The 22,942-nt window shown below is 36.2% G+C and overlaps 1 protein-coding gene across 13 annotated transcripts in view; it reads right to left on the reverse strand.

The window, feature by feature from the left end:
• Positions 1 to 22,942, reverse strand: part of rhbdl3 (rhomboid, veinlet-like 3 (Drosophila)) — a 78,009-nt gene that overhangs the window by 45,344 nt on the left and 9,723 nt on the right.

Here is a 22,942-nt window from a genome sequence, read left to right on the forward strand (position 1 = left end):
ACCTCTTAGCCTACATTTATAGTACTCAGCCACACACACGCATAGATATCCATATGGAGACTTCCCATAGACATAATGAAATTTATACTTTCATTCATTTTCTTTTCGGTTTAGTCCCTTTATTACTCTGGGGTCGCCACAGCAGAATGAACCGCCAACTTATCCAGCGAATGTTTTTACGCAGCGGATGCCCTTCCAGCCACAACCAAACACAGGGAGGAAATTTATAAAGTACAAAATAATTAATTCTGTGTGATTTTACTTTAACTGCCCCACCAAAAAAAAATAAATTGGATCGTATTTTTTAACTCCTAATGTTGCTGGTTAACACACCCAATGCATTTTTTTTCAACACATCCCATAATTTCTAAAATAGCAACCTCTACCAAAATGGGAGCCATGTCGGTTTATGGTAAAAGTAAAACAATGAAAAATCTCAAAATGTTAAGTGTAAGACTAATTTATTGAAAATCATAGTAAAAATAAAAAACACTTTTGAAGACTAAGACGAAGAACGTCGCACCATAAGCGCATTCTCTATTTACAGGACGTAAAGTAAGTCTAAGTGGAAAATCTGAGCATTTTACTAGCAAACAGTTAACAGTTAACAGTTTTTTTTTAACAGAAAACTGTTAAACAGAGCATCTACTGCGTGAGAATGAGAGATAATGGATCACTTTCACTTTCGCTCATGGATAGGGAAACCTTTACGCACAGACATCAATTAGTCTATAAATAATTAATTGCGTTAGTTAAGCGCAAATATTTGTTGCAAAACTATTTCTAATTTCCAGCAAACTAATAAATGAACAACAATAACGAAGTGTGCTCAAAAACCTGAGTTATATCCTAAAACGCATGATGTGCTCCATATGGTATAAAACCTGACAGGTGGGCAAATCTAAGCTTGGTTTTAATAAAACAAATATAAATATGGATATACTAAATAATACTGCTAATAATAATAACATTATACAAAAGCAAATTGTTATGAATGAACTGAAAAAGCCTCCCGAGATGAAGAAGACATAAAAGCAGTGATTTTTCATATTTATATAGGCTAGAAAATAATATGTTTTGTAATATTTTAATCCTTTATATTTATATCCTATATCTATTCTTATTATATACTATATATGTACTTTATACTATACTTTTTTCATATGTAAAGATATTTGCCTATAACGCGCCAGCAGTGCGCCTCAGAACGCCTTCCTTTATAGACCAGAACGCCTATGGGCGAACAAATGAGCGCAAATGCATTTGCTATTTAAACAACGTAGCGCAACGCCTCAAAACGACTCTTGCGCCAAGCTAAAACTACCAAAAGACTCTTGCACCGCGCCTTGCGCCACATTGCGCCGGGTGTATGATAGGGCCCTAAATCATCTTTTTTTTTTTGTTGCCATAAATGCCATAAAATATGTCAGATTTTTATTTAACATGTTTTCTTTCTTCTTCTTTTTTAAAGACTAAAGACAAAATCAAGTATAGTAGATAGTAGTGCAACAGGATTATGTTTGTTTTATTTATTTATTTATTTTTTTGTAAACCTACAATGCGGTGTGAGTAAACCATTATTTAAAACAGTCATTCTTTAAATGACTTTAACAGTCAAAATATGGCCAATCATTTTGTAGAGCAAGCAGTTAAAAGGTTTTAATGTCCTTTTCCTACGAACAATTGTAAGGAAACTCTTGAACCGAGAGAACCCAGATCCAGCAATGCACACACACACACACACACACACACACACACACACACACACACACACACACACACACACACACACACACACACACACACACACACACACAAACACACAAAAACTCAATGAATCCCATGACTAAATTAAGGTGCAGTAAGTGCTATCCTAAAATATTATTTCATTTCATGATTTTGATGTCTCATGAAGATGACAGTGCTCTTATAAAGTTATACAAAAATACAACAAATGTATTTTATTACCATGTAAACACCAACCACTGTGCCCCTGATCATTAAAAACCACATTAATCCTGCTTAAAAGACCTAGGGCTGATATTTCATTACAGAGCTCAGAAAAGGGGTGGTGTGTGCATGCGTGAAACCCTGGTATTCCAGGCCTCATTTTCATAAAGCTGCATATTAAACAGTCTTCTTTTCAAAGGAGAGAATGGAGTTCACCAACTGCCACAATCTGTGTGCATTTGGAGGGGGGGAGAGATTAATACAAATTTATATAATAGTAACAATTGCTCAATTCTTTCATTCATATGGAAACGGCTTCTGCCCCTACGTTTGAAAAATTGTGATAATGATAAAATGCTGCAAAAAAGGTTATGTTGCATGCAAAAATAAGAGATCTAAAGTAACAGTCCCAATGTATAAAGCTGCATTGTGAGATGTGAGTCACTCTGCAAGATGTCAAGTACAATTGCATTATTCAGGTAGCAAAGAACTCTGGCCCAGATTTAGCATAAATCTGGCACAGCAGGCATTTATCAGGCACTGGCATACAGCATGAGGACAAAACATGGTCTTGGTTTGGCAGAGGTGGCACCATCTTTAAAGCGGCACACAATACTTGGTCCAGATGTAAAATGTAGTATTTGGCCCAGATGTTGATATGTGGCTCATGTAATTTTGGCTTATTTTGAACCACATTTACCATTCACATTGTACCAGGTCGCTTAGAAAAAAAGCATGTCCATAGCATGCCTAAAGCGCAATAATTCATGGGTTTATCAATTTTATTGCAGTCGTGACACACCAACATAAATGGCCCAGTTCAGGTTCAGTTATGGGTTATTAACTTGTTTGAGACTTGGCCCAGGTATGGTCCATGTTTTCCCTTGTCTCGAAGTCAGACTTGCCTGACTTTCCCGTCATGTACTGTAATTCACTGTGGCATGTGGGCCAAGCAAAAGCTGATTGTGTGGGCCCGAGCTGAGCCAGAGATATTTTGTGGGTTGTTATAATTTTAATGAAATACCATAACCTTCCCTCCCACCTCGAAACGACTTTTCTTTACTTTAAGTCACATCAAATGTGGAACTATCAGTGCGTATCTCACTTCTGCCCTACCTTCATGGGAGGCAGTCATTTAAATTAATGTGATATGATTCTATCTGTAAAATTTAGCTTCTCATCTAAAAAATGTTGCGTCATAAGCTACATGTTGAAGGTGATTCCAGTGCATTTTGATTGCAACACCCATCTACCAACTATCTAATTGGCTCCCAAAAGATAAAATCATGCACTGGCCTACATTTGTTTTCTTGTTTTTTCCTATTTCATTTTGAAATAGAGAAAAAGGGACAATCTTAACTTCTGTTTCATGCCTAGGGATGACATAGGAATGAGCCTTTTTATTAAATTGAGCCTAATGTTTGACACCAACCAATTCCATCAGTTGTAATTTTCAAAATCCTTTATTCAAAAGGGTTCTTCAAAAAGCCAGTAGTGAGCACTTTGGTTTGGAATGATGCAATGAATTTTTTCATCCTGTTTGTTAACTATATATTCTGTCAGTTGTCTGTCATCACAGACAGTGTGAGTGATAAGTGTGCTCTTTATGGTAGGCATGGGCTGGTATAAGATTCTGACGGTATGATAACCTTGGACAAAAATATCCTGGTCTCACAGTGTTGTGCTTAGTGCTCTAAAATGTATATATTTTTTAAATGTCTGGGTAAAAACAAAAACATTTTTTCCCCTTTGAACACAATATATTTTATATTTTGAAAGATTTAAATATTTTGGAGCAGTAAACATGTCAGGCTAAATAATTCAAATGAATCATTGACTTCTGTCTTCATTTATGTCAAAAACACAGATTTCTTTACAATTTAAACAGCACTTTTGGATATCTTTTTTGCTGGAAATGCTATGGTCCTAAAAAACAAAAAAATCTTACACACACACCTTAGGAACGGTATTACAGAAAATGTTGGCGTTTTAAAACCATAACTTTTTCAAACCACAGTATACCTTTTAAACGGTTATCATCCCATGCCTACTTTATGGATTCTAAATTTTTAGCGGGTTGTGTGGCAGCAGTTTAAATATTGTTCATTGGGGATAATAAACTCTGACAGTTCATCCATTAGATAACTTTGGTTGTGTGTATTGGGTGATCTGTCCAGAACTAAAAGTTTATTTCTGTTTGGCATGAGTCCAACTTCATCATCATTGTGATTTATATTTCTGTCAGAGTGCTTGAAATTGCTGTTTTATTCTAAAGAAATTGTAAGTGGTTTCGTTAATTGTACATGTGAACTTCCCATCTTGCCAGCTCAAATGTAGAATTATGAATCTGATTTGATACTTTGAACTGATCACACAAAGACATCAAAGCAAGTTAGTTTAGTTGCTTTTTACAGTCAGCATTTAAAAAAACAAGTCTGTTCAGTTCAGTTCAGTGTTGGGATGTTTCAGCCATTTGTTAGAGGGGGCTCATGTTAGTAAGGCAACACAAATATTCAGTGAAACAAATTAATTAAAAAATTATTTAATTGATCATTTACTTTGTGTGCTTAAAATATTTAAGACTAGCACCTTTTAATTAATATCATTAATATCAGCTTCAATGTAGGAGAGATGGTAAAATAAAATATTAAGAGCATTGTGACAGTCTTCTCTGTCTTTACTTCTGGCCATAGAAACTGTGTCTGTTCCTCATATTAGGAGATTAACAAATACATTTAATATGTGTTTCAGAACAAATCTAGTCAGCATCAAATCAGAAAAATAGCAAATAAGTTTGGACATCTAAACATCATGTCACTTGCACCTCAAGCACTTATTACAAATTAAATAATAACAGACAATAAATTTAATGCACTCTGTCTTTTTTAATCCTGGCTTAAATCAACTGACTACATTAGTTTAAATTAAACCACTACATGATACGTTTATAAGTGAAGTTTTATAAACTAATTTCGAGAGGAGCATGTGATGTGCACCGCTGGCCACTCATCCGTAATCAGTAATAATCCAATCAGAATGATCCTAGCTTAATATATATGGATCACTTTCTGCTTATTGCTTTATCTTCTTTTTGGAAGAATCCCCCCTTCCACCCCATCTCCTCCTTTTTCTCCCCTTCTAAAGTGGGAGCAATCGAGACCTACTTGATCTCAGTTCTCCTGATATGCTTCTAGACCGGGCGGGAGCCATGGGCTCAAATATCTCAGAGCTCAGGGTTCTCTCCCGGGACAGCATGCCAAACCTGCTATAAATGCCAAGCATATCTAAGTGGGAACTCTTGAAGCATGAGCCTCGTCAGACTGATCGTGGTAATGGAGTTGCATCAATCTTTAGTGATATTCTTAACGTTCATCAGAGAAAGGGACTTCTGTTTTATTCTGTTTATCCACCCAACCTTCTCTTTTGCTACGACACCACTCACTCTTTGAGACCTTGAAATTGAGGTCTTCAGGTAGTACCCACACTGTTAACCCTTACTGTAGATTATGCAGTAAATAACTGTAAAATAGTCAGTGTTTTGCTGTAATAAAAGGAAACAGTATTTTACTGTAAAAGGAGCAGGATTTGTATGAGATTTTGTAGTGCAAAGAATAAATTACAGTAATTTACTTTATGTACCCATTACAGATAGTTACTGTAATAATAAATGGTAAATTACTGCTCAACCATTATTACCCCATGTACTCTGATGCTTTATGTTGCTATATATATACTTTTATGTTTTTAACATTGAGTATCAGGAGTCAACCAATGTCAATGAGCTAATTAAAAGGTAAAGATATCGACGAGATACATTTAAAGGCAAAAATATTCACACAGAGCAATCAAATTATCACAAGTATTTTTATAACTTCGTTTACTTTTCTATAATTAATCTAATTTGCCTAGTTTAGCATATAGTTAAGCGTTTAAATTGCACTTTAAGCTGAATATTAGTATTTTGCTAAATAACTAGTAAAATTGTGTTATTTAAAAAATATCTTAAACAGCACGTATCTTATAAAAAATATCTTAAACAGCATTTGTTTGGAAAACTTCAAATGAAGTGTAAAAGTGGCATTAACAGTATAGTATAAAGGCTTTCCTAAATAAATGTATTAATCAGGTTATTTTATTTATTTATTTATTTTTGATAACTACAGGTTTGGAACAACATGAGGATCAGATTATTTATTATTATTGTTATTTTTTTTATTATTATTTTTTTTTTTTGCTTTGGATGAAGTTTTTATATTTTTATTGTTTTTATTCAATGATATGTGCATGATTGTGATAAATGTAGGCAGTTCCTTTGAAAATGTGCTATGTACCAGGGATTTCAAACTCCTTGAGGGCCGCAGCCCAGCAGAATTTAGTTCCAGCCCTGCTTCAACACACTACTTTTAGATTTAGTTTGATCAGGTGTGTTTAATTAGTATAGCTGCACTGTTACTCTGTAGATTGTGCAGTAAATAACTGTAAAAAAACAAGGATTTAGGCATCACCACACACTCCCACAGGCTGTCCGTCTTATTCTAAACACAAAGGTGTTAGAAAGAGTTTTTTAGAAAATGCTGGCCCTTTAAGAGAGCCAGGTGTTTGATTTGTTTACTGCTGAGTGTGCTCTATTCTTTGTCTATCAATTCAGATGTAGAGTCTGATATGTTTTAGGCTTTAAATAAGAATCTACGATGAGTAAGTAAAATGTGTTAAAATGTTTTTGAGGGTTTATAAAATAAGGCTGTGTTTTAAGTTATATTGTTGTTATCTTGAACTGTGTACTTGAAAGCTACATTGTTAGCTAGTTAGCCTCTCCTCATTTAACTTCTTACATTACTTTTGTTTAAGTATATGTATTTATTGGATGTTGCATACTGCCATAATGTACAGATGCTAACAGTTGTATGTATCTTTCTGGCAACTAAGCCAAAATTAAATTCCATCCTCTCAGTAAGGTAACATGTGCACATCATCACAGGGAATCACAAAAACATGATACACATAGCCATCCACCCACAAAAGCTCCACTGTCCGGTCCCAGGTTGTGAGTTTGTTGCTAAGTATTTTTCAGAGCTGTGTTTCCATCTATGAATTTATATTTGAAACAATAAAAAAGTTTGTTGTCATGAGATAATTATAACAATAAAAGATAGGATCCTTTGGTTTTTCGGTGTTGCCCACTTTATTTTTGTTTTCTATAATTATTTTAAACTTTTTGAGATTTGACAGAGCTTTTAATTATTTAAAACTTTAAAATTTAAAATAATTATTTTGTTTTTTGCTGTTCAGTTTTTTTTTTTTTTTTTTTGCATGGTCAGCATTGAGGAGAGAGTAACACATTTCACTGCAGCACTTTGTTTGTGTGTTTATTGGATATGTGATTGTGATAAATGTTAGCAGTTGCTTTAAAAGTATGCTATAGGCGTGCTTAATCCTGTTCCTGGAGATCTACGTTCCTGCAGATTTCAGTTGCTATCCATATCAAACACACCTAAACCAATTAATTAGGACTTGAACACCACGTGATAATTAAAGGCAGGTGTGTTTGATATGGGTAGCAACTGAAATCTGCAGGAACGTAGATCTCCAGGGGTCAAACTCCAAGTTACTGGAGAACTGCAGGGCAGCAGAGTTTAGTTCCCACCCTTCTTCAACATTACCTGTAGATTTCTAACGAGCCTTAACTAGTTTTATCAGGTGTGTTTAATTAAAGTTACAGCTTAAAGTCCCAGTCACACTGCACATCTCTCCCTTTAGACTTCCATTCATACGCATGTGAATGCTGCAGACCTGGAATGCATGCTCATGTGACAAATTTTACAGTTTGCAGCATTGGAAAGTTCAAGCTTGGAGAACTCTGAACTGCGAAATCACATCATGTGATTGCTTGAGACTAATCAAAGATCAAACCATGACCTCTCTGAACAAAAATTATGGACCAGTTGCTTGCTTTTTAAATCTCTAAATATTTTGTTTGATCCCACTCCTTTTCGCAGAGCCATGTGACAGAATTTTGCATGCTTAAACGTTAGTTTGACTGCAGCCTTTCTGTGCAGACCTGGGGCTCTCAGTAATATGTAAGATGATATTTATATCTGCTGATTTCTTAATTTTGTTATACATTTTCTGTTTTATATTTGTTTGCTGCCAAAACAATAAAATAAATTTGTCAGAATTTACAACTTAATTAATTTAAAGAATTAATAACTTCTAAATAAACTAATTAATTTTAGTAACACCTTGACATACTATTGTGTATGCAGTATAATGCTGTGTTGTAACACTACAGTACAGTAATTAACTGTACACAGTTTCCAGTTAGTTACCACTGCTGCTCTATTACAGTAATTAACTGGCAACACTGTTGCCAGCTACTCACTGTAATGGTTCAGTTTCAGTAATTAACTGGCAACACTGTTGCCAGTTACTTACTGTAACCAAACTTTTACAGTGAGTAGCTGGCAACAGTGTTGCCAGTGTTCTTCTGTAAAAAAGCCTGGTAAGGTCTAACAGTGCAGAATATCAAAGTTACTAAAGTAGGTTCAATGGTTGGATATGTGGAATAGTCTATGCATAGAGAGAGAGAGTATAAATACAAATTGTATTTAACAACACAGTTTAAATAAACTAACCCCTGCCATATTTCTTAGTGTATAAAATACATTGAGTGTGAGGTCTGGGTTTAAAGTCTTCGGGCCTTTAGGACCACGATCCCTCAATGGAATTGCAGACCTCTGTTACAAAAGCTTTTGTTCACTCAAAAAATGGCCAGACCAGGGGCTGGTGTCATTACAATTAATGGTATGAAACAATGCCATTGGTACAACACGAGAGTCACAAATACCAGCATGTCTGAGTTACAGCCTCTGCACAGCATTTTTAGATAAAGATCCCACCTGACTAACAAGAATCACTAAAAAAGCTAGCCTACTGCTCAAACTAAATTAAATAAATAAACCCCACTGCTCTTAAAACCTACTGCTCAGAGGGGTCTGAAAGACAACACTTACAAGCTGTTAAGAGCAGAAACACTGCCCAGACCACTCTATTATGTCATTCAGTAAATATTAAAAGAGATGTGAAAGCAGAACAACATCTAGAGTGTGAACACAAGCTCAATTTCACTGCACAGTAATTTCATAGCTGGCTTTAGTAACGAGGATGCTATTCAAAATTACACAGCAACAGTGCCTGGATACAAGTCAAGAATGTAGAGACAATCATAATTAGCACTTCAAATATAGGGTGTCATCAAACATTATGAATAGACAAAATTAACCACTTTTCTCTGGGTACTTAGCTCTGCTGGGTTTCTCTTATGTTAGCTATTCCTCAGGCTGTACTGTTAATAACAGAGCATAGGAACATGATTTCAATCACCATTCCTTGCATACAATAATCGTATTCATAAATAATTTTAGGCTAATTCAGAGATGGCAAAAGTACACATATCCTTTACTTAAGTAGAAGTACAGATACTCATGTTTAAAACGACTCTGGTAAAAGTAAAAGTACCGACTACATGTTTGTACTTTAGTAAAAGTAAAGAAGTACAGCCTCAAAAACATACAAAAGTAAAAAAGTAAAAAGTACCCATTTCAATCACAGTCCAAAAACATGCGGTATAGAGGAATGATAGGTAACTAAATTGGCAGTAGTGTATAAGTTTGTGTGTGTGAATGTGAGTGTGTATGGGTGTTTTCCAGTCCTGGGTTGCCGCTGTGTAAAACATATGCTGGAATGATTGGCAGTTGATTCTGCTGTGGCGGCCCCTAATGAATTAGGGACTAAGCTGAAGGATAACAAGTGAGGATAAGTAGGTAACTAGTCCTCACATCCTATTAAAATAAACTTACATTTCCAATTTTTTTGTAAAATGTTTGTTGCCAAATTTATGAAAGTTGCCAAGCAGCATCACATCCTAATAATATAGCCTCACAACACTGTTTAAAAAGTCAGCTCAAGTATCATCATCCTGACGCAAACTCACAGCGTTCAGCATGTAGCTTTACGGCTATTAGATCAAAAACATCAGCTGCCATTCATGTAGATTCACTCTAAAAATAATTCTGTAGGCCTGTCTATCTTTATAAATAATGTCTTACATTTTACACTGAATTCTGTCCAAAATATATTTAATTTTTTTCTTTTGCTAAAATAAATTCTTATCAAATTTTACTGCAAAGTGCAAACTTTTTTTTTTTGCATTAGACTGAAGCTGCTTATTTCTTCTAAGAGCTCTTTTACATAAACCGCTATTTTACTGTTTTTTTTTTTTTTTTTTTTTACAGGTGTTGTGGTTATTTTATTTAATGAACAAACATTAAATCGGTTACAGTTTTTCTCAGTCATTCTGGTGCATTTCTCAGATCAGAATTGAATTTGTCAAAACTCCTTGTTTAATCTTCAAGATCATCATTGTGTCTCTTGTGTTTCTCAGTTTCTCATTATGAACAAGTTGCAAACACTTTTGTACATCCATGCAAATGATTATGTGCAATTCTCTACATTGATGTCATGTTGATCAAAAATTTATATTTTGGCCTTTGTTGAATAGTCTCACTCCCCAAAACATTTTATTGTTTTTTCATTGCATTTATTTACATGCAAAACTTTCCATTAGACTTTTTGTTCTAAATCTATCTACAATTTGTCAATTTCCCCCAAGTGAATCTTGACTTCTAATGACGGTCTAAAACAAGGTTGTCTTATGTTCACATTTTTACTTTTGTTTTTTGTTTGTGCTTTGCAGTGCTGTCTTTTCCTATCTGTATCACAATGACATGATCTGTCAACAAATTACTGTAAGTTTAGATCAGAACAGCTCTTCAGAGTACAATGATATTGACAACATGACTACTGAGTGTCTTTTCCATGCACAATGACAGCAGGACTTGTCATTCTGAAGCCGCTGACATTCATCGACACAGAAATTCAATTTTGAGAGCTGAACTAAGGAATTTGAACAGGGGCATTGCTTTTGCAGGAAATCTGTGGTGTTTTGGTAATTATATGCATTGTTTTGAGAAATGCACTTAGGCCTACTGTTTTGCAAATTTCAATTCTGATCTGAGAAATGTGCCAAAGTGACTGAGAAAAACAGCAATACATTTATTCTATATGCTAAAAGCAACATATACAGGTGAGTGACTACAACATACAAAACATGTGAATGATCTTTTTTCATGTGATGAATTCAGGATCTTTTGCATTATATTATTATTTTTTTAAATTGCCCAGTATAGTATATATATAATACTTTTGATGTTGTAAATATTTTTTTAAATTATTAACTTAAAACAACAGTATAGGCCTGTGTAAAATCATATGGTCAAAAGACAATTTAATAAAAACTAAAAACAGCATACATTCTGTATTAAGAAATAGGAACTAACAGAAATAAAAGAAATAAACCGAAATGCATACATTTTTTTAAGTATTTGATTGTTTTAGTAGTAAATGTACAAATCTTTACAAAAAAGCACTACGCGGTATTAGAATGAAAGACCAGAGAAAGCCCATGCTGTATGATCGGGAGTGAACAAAAGGAATAAGTATTTAAATGGCATGTTTTGAACTGGAATGTGTCTCTCTTGTTAACATGTGATCGAGCAAAAGGTGTCTTATTACAGTGTAAACAGGACAGCATCGGTCATGTTAAATTCGCCGACTTGATCTCTTACATCTGCGTAGTCATCCTAGCCTTTCTCATAGTAATCTTCATAAACTAGCCCACGTACGGTGGAACATGAAAACGAAAGTAACGAGCATGGTTTTAAAAATGTAAGGAGTAAAAAGTACAGATATTTGTGTAAAAATGTAAGAAATAAAAGTAAAAAGTTGTCAGAAAAATAAGTAGTGGAGTAAAGTACTGATACCAGAAAAATCTGCTTATGTACAGTAACGAAGCATTTGTACTCTAATTATCCAAAATAATTAGACAATGTATCTCTTCTGAGTCTGAAGATCACATCTCTAAATGTGTTGAAGCTAATTTTGAAATATATTTATAAATAAATTGTCCAGCTGGATCAAAACTCTGCACAAAACTCTGCTCTCCTGCATGTAAGAGAAAATGTAAAGCTGGGCTTTAACAAAAAATAGGACCTAATTTAAAGGTGAAGGGTCATCTATTACCCTAAAGTGGTTTATTTTGCTAAAATAAATGACTCAATGTACTTTATGTTACTATGCTTACTAGAAATCTACTTAAAAATTGACTTTTTTTTTTTAATTGAATTTATTTTTCCTAAAAATGTAAAACCATGTCATTAATCAAATTTCAGATGCTGCTTTGAGATAACAACACTACTTATTTGTCATCAATGAAGCTACACTAGACTGATGGATTAACAGTCAGGGCTACTGAGCGTATGTGCAGGCCATATTTCACACCATTAATTGCTCAGACACAGTTTCACACACTATTCTTAAAGCTTGCAAAAGCTGGCTCAGAATGGCCATAATCATGACATTCATCTCCCTTAGTTGATGCAAGTACAATTTATTGTTTTGTGTATGGGGTTGCATGGTGGCTCAGTAGTTAGCAAAGTTGCCTCACAGCAAGAAGGTTTAAGTTCAAGTCCCGGCTGGACCAGCCTTGCTGTGTAGAGTTTGCATGTTCTCCTTGTGTCTGTGTGTGTTTGCTCTGGGTGCTCGGGTTTCCCACCAGAGTCCAAAGACATGTGGTACATGTGAATTAAATTAACTAAATTGGCCATAGTGTGTGAATAGGAGAGTGTATGGGTGTTTCCCAGCATTGACTGTTGTACTGGTTGCAGCAGGAGAGGCATCCATTGTGTAAAACAATTGCCAGAGAAGTTGGTGGTTTGTTCAGCTGTGGTGACCCCAGATATAGCAGGGAATAAGCTGAAGAACAGTGTTTTGTGTACTGTGTTTAGTGCTTACACTAATTAAAAAAAAAAAAAAAAACTTCCAAAGATTATAATCTCTGACTCACTCAATTTCTTTCAGTTTAGTCCCTAGTTCCCGTGCTAGGAAACAAAATTTTAAGCTATGCTTATCAAATTTGTCTTGACTAAAATTTGTAGGAGGGGCGGTGCGGTGGCGCAGTGGGTAGCGCTGTTGCCTCACAGCAAGAAAGTTGCTGGTTCGAGCCTCAGCTGGGTCAGTTGGCATTTCTCTGTGAAGTTTGCATGTTCTCCCCATGTTCGCGTGGGTTTCCTCTGGGTGCTCTGGTTTCCCCCACAAGTCCAAAGACATGTGCTATATGTTAATCGGGAAGGCTAAATTGTCTGTGGTGTATGTGGGTGAGTGATTGTGTATGGGTGATTTCCAGAGATGGGTTGCAGCTGAAAGGGCATCCACTGCGTAAAACATATGCTGGATAAGTTGGCGGTTCATTCCGCTGTGGCAACCCCAGATTAATAAAGGGACTAAGCCGAAAAGAAAATGAATGAATGAATAATATTTTTGTGTTTTGTTTTGTATTTCTTATAGATACTTATTTCCGGTTTTATACTTCTTTCCGATATATTGCGTTGATTTTTCCAAACAGAAAAACTTTAATGGTGATGACATGTTGTTATCATGTGACTGTGAGTGCGAGCATCTGTGTAATCTCATGATCCATGCTGTCGGCCATTAACAATGCAGACCGGCAGGAATTAGGCCGAAGACCAGCTGATCAAATAATGATTCTATTTACATCGGCCAGCAGCTAGCTCTCTGCAACTCTCACATTGTCGCCCACTGAAGCTAAGCAGGGCTGCGCCCAGTCAGTACCTGGATGGGAGACCACATGGGAAAGCTAGGTTGCTGCCGGAAGTGGTGTTTGTGAGGCCAGCAGGGGGTGCCCAACCTGCGGTCTGTGTAGGTCCTAATGCCCCAGTATAGTGATGGGTACTCTTTACAGCTCAGTAAGCACTGTCTTTCGGATGAGACGTTAAACCGAGGTCCCGACTCTCTGTGGTCGTTAAAAATCCCAGGATGTCCTTTGAAAAAGAGTAGGGGTTTAACCCCGGCATCCTTGCCAAATCTGCCCACTGCCATCTGTCCGTCATGGCCTCCTAACCATCCCCATATTCCAATTGGCTTCATCTCTGTCTCCTCTCCACCAATCAGCTGGTGTGTGGTGTGCGGTCTGGCGCAAAATGGCTGCCGTCGCATCATCCAGGTGGATGCTGCACACTGGTGGTGGATGAGGAGATTCCCTCCTATTGTGTAAAGCGCTTTGAGTGCCCAGAAAAGCACTATATAAATGTAAGGAATTATTATCATTACTATTTAGGACAGTAAATGCCCACATCATTCTACCATGCACAAAGATTTTCTTATTCCATAAACATTGAATAATCTTTTTATTTTTATATATTTTATAATGTTTAAGTGATAAAAAAAGAGAACAATGGGTTTGGTAAACTCAGTGTTGAAAGCTTCTACCACACATCTTACTCATTATGTTACTACTGCTGAAACTAAATGGGTCTCATTTGTACATTTGACTTTCTAAACTGGTCATTTGACTGTCATCAGTGGGCTGTGTTCTTAGCCTCAATTAGCTGTGTGTTAAAAGACTGCGCTTAAGTTAGAGTTAGTTAGAATTTGCTTGCCTTCATGAGGGATAAAATAAAAACAATATATAGTATAAACAAATATATAGTAGTAAACAGAATCATGATGAAATAAATTGGAAAGCTTGTGGGGCAGACTTGTAGATAGTGTTATGATTAAAGCTAAAACAGAAGCTCAACCACTGTGGACATTTAAAGTGTCACTTAAAATCAGAAGTAAGTTTCAGCTTGAACATGAACAGAGGCTCTCATTTCAAGATGCCACGTTGGAAATGGGTGATTTTACAATCTCAGAACCTGCTTTGTTCTCTAAAGAGATCATGAACTGGGATGACTGGATAACAGTTTTGCATACTAAAATTCCTTCATCAGTTTCCATGTTGGTAATTGGATGAATCTGTGATGCAGGATGATCTTGACACAACGTTTTGCTCATTTTTCATTTTTAAAAGGGGAACATGCACAAAAAATGTACACAAAATTCTAAATGTGGTCCACAAGTGGCCACCTCTGACAGTGTTTTCCAATCACAATGTTGCATCTAAAAGAAGACAAATCAGTAGATTTCTAACGATTGATTATTGAGCTTTTGCATCTAACAGACATGAAAGCTGACAAGCAGACATGAAGCATGATCATCTGAACCCTGACACTAAAATGTAACCATAGTAGAGTAAAATGCCAGAATCAGAATGCCATGTGCCAAAAACACACATCAAATAACAGACATGAGGACAGCTCAAGATAACTAGAAACCGTGCACTAACAAGAACACAGATAAGTACATGGTTCAAGCAAACAAAATAAACAAGGGTGTCAAGAGTTTTGTCAAAAACTAAGAATTAAACAAACATAAAAGATAGAACTCTGACTCTTCTCTGCACAGATCTGCGTCTTCGTGTTCCAGACTGAGAAATGTAACTTCCAAAGAAACCCATTCACTCCTCCGTACACACAGTTACACACTACAGCCAATTTAGATCATCCAATAATCATAAAATATATCATTCATATATACATATATATATATATATATATATATATATATATATATATATATATATATATATATATATATATATAGAAGAGAGAGAGAGAGAGAGAGAGAGAGAGAGAGAGAAACTTTTTATTATTATTATTATATTTATCAAATGTATTGTTTTTTTGTGTGTGTGTGTCATTATATCTTATCTGTATTACTATTACTTTTTCAATGGTTTTAATATGTTTCATATTTGAAGTGCTTTGGCAATACTGTACTTAATGTCATGCCAATAAAGCAACTTGAACTTGAGAGAGAGAGAGAGAGAGAGAGAGAGAGAGAGAAAGAGAGGAGAGAGATATGCTATATCGGAGCACCTGGAGGATACTCAGGCATACATGGTGAGAAAATGCAAACTCCAAATAGAAATGCCGAACTGGTCGAGCTGGGACTCATATCAGCAACAGTGCCAACCACTGAGCTACCATGCTGCCTAGTCGTTAGTTAATCTTGGCTATTCTTTTGTTAATAAAGCTTTATTTACTCACTCCTATTTACTGTTACAACTGACCAAATACTGTACCAGTAACATTACAGATGGATGGGTATTTTTCTTTAGAATCTGGAGAAGGGCAGTTTTGTGCAGCAGATGAAGAATGCTGTCATCCTTGTCGTCAGCAGCAGTTTTGAGGTGTTATCAGCAGGCTTGCAATAGCCCCTTTCACACAGTGATACCGGAAAATATCCGGAAAATTTACGGAACGACTTTACCGGTATGTTCAAAAAAGCGCTGTTCACACAGGCGAGGACGTTACGGAAATTTTCCGGAAAAGAGCATTCACACATCCATTCCAAAATACCGGTAAATTCTGACATCATTCACCACAAATGAGCTTTAAACGGCTGCGCTTGTATTTGTAAACATTTGACTAAATTACAAACTCTTTTGATGATCAATATTGTAAACAACTTTCACTGGATCATATTCGCATGTCGAGATGTTCATAATATGTGCGTGTGCTGCCGCTCACAGGCTGTTTCATGGGCACACGCGCAAAGCTTGAAGGTAAACAAACAACGGCTTATCATAAGCATCTTATCGATGATTATTTGCACAGTTGGCATTAAGGAGAACATATAAACGTTATCTGACTAACTTCTAGCAGCTAAATGCGTCTGGAAAAATATTCAAAGGCTTTTATTCTCACAAACCGCGCGGACGTAAATGCGTCTGACTGTTGTGATTGGCTAAAGCAGAAGTCTTACGTCAGCACGTTCTAGACGAGCACGCGCTTATTCCGGAAATATTCCTTCTGCGTTCACACAGCGCAGCATTCCGGCAAATTGCCGGTAATGTTACAAGTTCTCTTTCCGGAAAATAGCCAGAACGAATTTACCGGTATTTTCAAAAAGGACCTGTTCACACATACAACCTTTCCGGAAAATTGCCGGTAATTTTCCGGAAAGGTCTGTATGTGTGAAAGGGGCTACTGACGCAGACACAAAAGGCGCGAGAGAGAGAGAGAGAGAGAGAGAGAGAGAGAGAGAGAGAGAAAGAGAGATGGCATCTTGATGGGGTAATCAGCTGTGATTCAGTTCAGAGACCAACTATCCCACAACTCTCTGTTGGTTGTGAACCATTCATGGTGCCTTCACACTACATATTTGATGTCAGAGATAGCAGAAATGGAAGAGTATAATGATATTGTGATTTAAACCAAGGTATGACTGTTGCTTTGACAATTCTGTCTATATTGTCTAATGAATGTATATTTTAGCAAATATTAAAATCAATATCTTGGTATTGATATTAATATGATATTTTAGCCTCACATGGGGGCACCAATTAATGTAGAAATAACAGATAAATAACTCCTTTTAAACGGGGCATCAGACAGCTTTCCACTGTAATTAACAATAAAATATTGTTAATTAAAATATACAAATGAGGAGTTTATTATTTGGCCAAATCTGAAGGATAATGAGATTGTTTGACTTGTAGAGCCTTTTTCTGTATTATCAACAAGGAAGACACAATTGTAATAAATGTGTATTTATTAACAAAAAAGTAAACAAGGGTAACTAAAATTACTACATGTACAAAAAATGAAGTGCATAGGCGAGTCATGAAGGTGATTAAGTTAAAGTAAGGTAAACCTTATTCTGCAATAACAAAGAACTGAGGAAGGTTTTGTTATTATAATGAATGTCAGTTATAAACATCTAATTAATTAGAATGTTTTATACTGAAACGCACTATGCCAAGGTCTAATTTAGAGTGTTGGAAAGTTGTATATTTATGTTTCTGCCGTTAATGCAGTGGTTGGAAGAAGTTTTATCTTCGCGCAGATCTTGAAGCATGGAATGAGTAGACTTGGCTCTCTCGAGCTTTGAGAAGAAGAAATCTGTAGATTCTGGAGCGCGCAGAATTTGAGATTTCTGGAGGTGGTGGTTCTAATGTCGGGGACATGTGAACGTCTTTTCCTTGAAGGTAGAGTTCCTGGAAATCTGTGACAAGCAGATTTCTGGAGGTGGTAGTCTTGAAGCTTTGGTTTCAGATGTCTTAGATAAAGCACTGTGTGTCCAATTACCAAATCCTTGCTGGAACACGCAGCAAAAGTTCTGATACCACTCTCGATACTACTCTGTTACTACTACGCATATGCACCACTCTTGCTCTCAACCGAACCACACTGAACTGAACCACCCATATCTTTGCTTGAGAGAATGTCTTTAATACTTTCTCTGGAAAACGGGATCAAACGGATGTCACCTTTCAAATCCAGCATTGTGATTGGATGATTCTGTAAGTTGGTCACTGGTAGGTGTTAAAATAGTTAAGAGTCTTAAGTATTTTCCTATGCATAATTCACTTTCTAAACCACATCTAATTTACCCAAGGCATTATTTGCAATATATAGAGTATAAAAATCACTATGTAATGTTGATATTTACCCAAGCATTCATATATAAACCTTAATAAGCAAAGTTTCATACAGTGGAGTATTTTGAGCAGTGCATATTAAATATATACATGATCATTTAAATCTACAGGTATATGAAGTGAAATATTCCATTTATGTCTCTTTTGGGAAATGTAAGTTTTCTGATCCATGTGTCTCTCTGTGTCTGAGACGATGTCGAACGTTGATTGGATCAAGAAGCTGTTTTGCAAGTTCTGGGCTCTTAACACATTTGTCTTTCAGATAAAGGCAGATGGTCACTATCTCAATTGTGACGTCACATTTCCTTTGGGTGCACGTGACATGATTTCAGCTGGCGGAGTGCATGATTTTTTTTTGAGACTTGAGCGAACAGTTTGTGCGGCGCTGCATTTGATTTGAGTTGAACATGGAACACTTTGAAGAAATTTTGTCTGAAACAGGTATGCCTGTACAGACATCTTTATGATCCGATCAATAATTGCTGGCTAGAAATTGCAACAGCCCTCGGAAAGGAAGAAAGTTTTTGTTAAAAGGTTTGGAGAAACCTGAGGGATAAGTTTGTTAAAGCCAAAAGAGGACATGGCAAAAGTGGAGACCCAGGTACACAATTACAGAAATGTTGTTTTTCCACCAGTCATAGGTGTTACACTGACAACACAATTATGAATTTAAAATAATGTAATAGTTACTAAACTATAATTAAGAAACACATTATATCTTTGATAACTGGAAATGAATATTTGAATATATAGGTTTACAATTTACTGATGCTCTGTTTTTCTAGGCTTTATTAGTGATAATGGTCAGGAATGTTGCCTTTTTAGCTTAAGCTCCACGATTGTGTGAATCGTGGAGTGGGCTAAATATAAAAAAATCTGTATTTTTAGGTGTACTTTTTTTACTTTTATTCTTGCCTTAATAAAAAATATATTTGTAGAGCAACCCATGTTCTGTTGTCATTAATATTTGAATAAACTTTAATAGGTAAAACTGTCAGAGATATGAACAAAAGCAAGTGATGCATCAAGGTTTGCTAAAAAAATCTTGAATGGTTATAAAAATCCTTATAATCATTAAAATAATTTATATAAATAACAATAATAATTAGTTTTAAAAAAGGGGAATGATATTAATGATATGACGTAGTTCCTGAAGCTTTCTACTTCTTTGTTTATCCATCTGACTGTACGGTCAGTTTCTTTTAACCGCCCCCTGTTATTTTAAAGAATATCACAATGGCAAACACGTCGTCTGTTTTGTGCAGATATTAGTTTTATGTATTGCCTTTAAAATAGTAATCTTTATTGAATTATATTTAATGAACTATATGCCCAATGAATTTAATTAAGTATTTGCCCCTTAAGTATAAGGCTTAATATCAAGTTTAAAAACTTGAAAACAGACAATGAGCAAATGAGTTCTTTAAAAAAGTTTAATAAACACTAAACAAATGTTTTAATGACTATATATACACACATTTTATTTAATATTTACATTTTTTTTTTTCAACAATGTACTGTAAAATGTAACATTTCATCTCAATGTCAAAAAGCTTCTAAATCATCAAATTAACACATCTTTCCAGTTTCAGATATCTTTTCAATTTTGTGTGGTGCGGTATTATTTAGTAGATTATGAGTTTGATTTTCTTTCTGGTCTTGCCCACTGTTAACGGAGCAGTCTGAAAAAATGAAAAAGAAAGCTGATCCTGATTGGTCCTTATACGTGCGTTCAAAGTGCTGATTGACTCACAGAAAAAGAACCTTACAGGGCCAAGCTATAGAGATCAACTTTGTAGATAAAAAATTTAAATAAAATGTCTTACAATGTAAACAACTTATAAAAACATCACATAATGTAAATAAGTTGTCATTTAAAAAAAATATGTGTATAACTCAATTTTGACAAAAATGTCAGATAGAACCTTATAATTCTAAAGTTACGCTATAGTACTAGTCAAAGATTTGGCACACTAATGGGAAAGTTTACTGTACTATAAGATGGACAAATAATACTGCCAATATATTGATATCTGTTTTCTACACTCTATCGGTTGGTCTGTAATACAGACTGGGATCGTAAGAGTCATATTTTATCAGAAAGTCCACACCTGTAAAACTAGAAAAAGTAATTCAGAAATTACTGAAATATATAAATGATTGCAACTGTTGTTCTCAGCAATCCCTCACCATAAAACTTTACAATCTGGGCTTAACACGGGCAGAAAGAATTTGAGAAAAGAAAAAAGCAACAGTTTCTCATTGTCTTGATCTACATTCACTTTTTTCTTCTCCAGACCGCCCAGAACTGACCTTCAGTCTAAAGAGAGTCACAGTCTTTCTCCATAGAGATTTATGGTGTCTCTAATAGAAGGGGAACAGGCCAGCAGTGACCCAAGGGGGGCCTAGATTCATCTCTACTTTCAGAAAAGCGAGATGTGTTTAGAGGGCCCAGGGACCAGGAGGTCACTGTCTGAGACATTTTCAAGGTTGCCATCTGGACCCAAAAGAACCTATCATTGTCCCTCTGTGTTATTGTCATTCCTATAAGCCTTTAGAAACAGCATTAAAGAAGCTCTGCAATAAAGAAAAAAGTTGCTCTATTTAGAAGAAATACTTCAGTTCTGTTAGGGTCAAAGGGCTTTTGTTTGGTGTTAGCTCACTTGTGTTTCTGCTTTCTTCTTCACTCATCAAGAGGGGTGCCATGTGGAGGTCATGGATGCAGACATCACTTTCCATTCTCTCCTTGTGCCATAATCCAATTGCTTTAATCCCCAGAGGTCAGACCTTTTTTCTGCATTTTTTTCAGCCTTTCTTGTTCTTACCTTTGGTTTCCCTTGTTCTTTCTCCATCTTTTGCTTTAATTTTTCTGTCTTTCTGCCAAAAATGTGTGCTTATTTATCTAATGTCACATTTGTGTTTCAATGTTTTTGATGATTTTTGTAAATTAAATTACACAAATTTAATACAAAGCTTTAGTACTGCAACTCGTCACAATATTCTAAATGAAATACCCAAGTGTGCCGCAAGCCCACGTTTGAGTGAAGGTTTCGGCCGTTAGATCGCCCCCTGGGGGCTGGCTGCAGTACAAGTCATAAAGCCCGCCTCCTCCGTGTTAATGAAGGAGACTTGAGCCCAAATAAAAAAAAATATTACACTTGCAATAAAATGTCCCGAAAGATAGTTCTGGTCGATTAAGGCACTGGTTATTGTGCTGAAATAGGTGCAGATCTTCATTTTTGTAAACAGTTTGTTTTTAGCAGTAATTTAATGCTGGGCGTGTCATCGTGATTGACAGCTGTGATTGACAGTTTCTCAAAGCGCGGCGTCTGAGCTTCGGCAGGAGACTGAAGTAGACTGAAATGTTATTATTCGATTTCTGTGTTATTTTACTATGACAAAATGAGTTCAGCAGTAAACTACAGTTTCTGACATACATGATCCTGGTGGAACACTGTTTATTCGCTAAGTTCAGGGCTTTTTTCGGGCTTTATTAGTTTGCTGATACACGCCTAGCCACCCAGATAGCAAAACACAGTTCCGGCTAGATTCTCGCCTGCCGGAGACTTATCTCTTAGAGCTCAGACTGACTAATGTTACCTCTGCTGGACCTACTCCGGATGCCTGGACTCACTACCCAATTCCAGCCCGAGTCAATCGAGCCAGATGCGGCGGCCGAGCGAGCAGGCGCTGCCGCATGCGAGCCGGAATCAGCCCGCGACGCCGCGAGTAACTTAAGTTATGCGCTGCGGCCTGGAGCTGGCGCGATTGAATATATAAAACCCTCATATTTGTTAACGTTATTACATCCATTTGTGTTGATATGACAGCAAACGCATGCTGAGAAGTTGGGGGGGCGTAGTTGATTTTACATAAAGCGTTTGATTGGAAGCTCGACTCTGCTCATTTTCGCGGCTCCTCCTCTGGCTCCATCAGACAATCCTTCTGCGCATGTCTGGCTCCAATTTCAGCAGTCTTTTGCGACAGTTTGTGCCCGTCAAGCAGGCGTTTTGCCCTCAAGGCGTTCAATGGGAAAAAGGGCTGTCGCGTCGTCCATATTTTTTACAGTCATTGGAAATACCACATTGCAGAACATTCCCAGCATTTCTACCCTCAATTTGTATGATAACAGAAAAGAAATGGCAGTAAACACACTAAATGCCAAAATCATGAATCAGAATTATCAGCCTGTAATTGAGAAAGAAACACTGATGGGACACCCACACTATGAGATAGAAATTCATAAACAGGAGCTTACAAAGGGAAGATTGCCATTAGCCTTCAAAAATTAAGTCATGAATTTATACATGTGCATACACACCCACACATACACAGCCACAAGGTAGCAGCTGTTTCCTCCTCATGAAATCAGATGAGAAGCTAATGCATTTAGAAGTCTGGAACCAATATTCTGACCACAAACAGATTGATGGACAAGACACAATCCATGAATATCAAAACTCATTCATTCATTTTCTTTTCAGCTTAGTCCCTTCATTAATCAGGGTTCACCACAGAGGAACGAACCGGCAA

The sequence above is a fragment of the Danio rerio genome, chromosome 6, assembly GCF_052040795.2.
Source record: "Danio rerio strain M-AB ecotype USA chromosome 6, GRCz13ab, whole genome shotgun sequence".
In the NCBI taxonomy this organism is placed as follows: domain Eukaryota; kingdom Metazoa; phylum Chordata; class Actinopteri; order Cypriniformes; family Danionidae; genus Danio; species Danio rerio.